The sequence below is a fragment of the Athene cunicularia genome (assembly GCF_003259725.1).
Source record: "Athene cunicularia isolate RWA chromosome 20 unlocalized genomic scaffold, athCun1 chr20_part1, whole genome shotgun sequence".
Lineage (NCBI taxonomy): Eukaryota > Metazoa > Chordata > Aves > Strigiformes > Strigidae > Athene > Athene cunicularia.
Genome location: NW_020799125.1, coordinates 8923722 through 8925365, shown reverse-complemented (window position 1 = coordinate 8925365; position 1644 = coordinate 8923722).

Below are 1644 nucleotides of genomic sequence, written 5' to 3'. Positions count from 1 at the left end.
CTCACACCCACCTTGGAAAATTAGCTGAATCTGCAGGTAGTTCTCTAGTTCATGAAGGGTTAAGGAATCGTCTGGGAAAAGTCCCAAATGCATGACTGGGAATGAAGTGATAATAGCCTACTGCTTCTGACAGCCCAGTGCCATACTTCAAAGGTAGTGGGTCAGTGAACATGACTGCATCAAAGGCTGCAAGGGCTCTCCGGCTCTAGGAAGAAGTGGAAAGGTTCAACGATCTTCTATGCCAGGATTTTAAGAGCCCTCTTGCTTGTGTCTCCTGGCCTAAGCAGCTCTCCCATTAATAGAGCACATTCTTTGCTGGGCTGTCACCTCCTTTGATTGATGACAGTCATTAGTCAAGGCTTCTACACACCTGAGCTTCATTCAAAAAAAAAAAAAAAAAAAAAAAAAAAAAGTGGCAAGGGGGGTAGGCAGAGCACCTTTCACTGTTTAGCCGTCAGCACTGATAGTATCTCCATTTTAGTGGGTCATTTTTCTTCACCTGTCTCATGAGTGATAAATCTGTAAATGCTGAACAACAGGAGTGTCTGGGAGGCCAAGTCTTCTTCTTCTTTAAGAAAGAAAAATAGATAATTTAATGGAAGGGGTTTAATAACAACCAGGAGAGGGGGAAGGAAAGAACTTTTCCCCTTGAAGTGAAATTGCAGAGCAGTAGATCCAGTCACTTCAGCTCTCTGTGTTTGCTGGCTGTCTCCACACACACTGATAAATAGCTTGAAGGAAACATCTGTTTACTGATAGGCAACATACCAGAGGGGAGCTTGAGTTGTATTTAAACATTAGAGGAGTGTAAATAGACACTCTGTAAAATAAACATCTGGAACCACTGGAGTTTTTTTCTTACAAAGGTAGGTACACCTGGAAAAGGAACATCTCTCTTCATCATCTATCCAGGAAGTGTATATTGTTTAGAGCTTTGTCTAAGCTATTTATCCAGAAGCAGTATGTTTACAGTTGAATTATTTACAGTGATAGTTAGAAATTTTATTCCTGTGCTGGAAGGGGAGTTAGCTCTGTCAGTTAAGGCCTTCTGTACATTTGCTGCTGCTTACGTATCACTGACAGTACAGAGACTGGTATTTTGTGAGGAAGCTAGGAAAATTGAAATCCCAAATGTTGTTGCAAAATCTCAGTGCAGAAATGAGCTGTGTATTTGACCAAAAGTACTGCTTTAACTGTTCTGGAACCAGAAAATACCAAGAAAATTTGTATTTCACATCTAAAAGCAAGTTCTGATTATTCTCAGGTTATCCCCTTGCAAACAACCACCTGGACCATAGCTATTGCTAATGATTGCAGAACTATTTTGTTACAATGATGCTTTCAGGGTACTGTTTGTAGCTTACCAGATGACAATTTCCATGTCAAGTCCCCTGCACTTGTTCAACAGCACTTTAAAAAGTTGATATTTTCTCCTCCTTCAGATGCAAGTCTTGGTTTCCTAGAGTATAGTCACAATTTTCAGGAAAGTAATCAGGATATTATAAAGAAGATATAGTAGGTTGCAGGTAGTTGACCTTTCCAGATTCTGTCTGGATGTGAAGATTTCAAGTGGAACTGTTTGGTTAGAACTTGGACATTTGTATACATTACTCCAGATTTATCACAGTAAATATAAATTGAAAA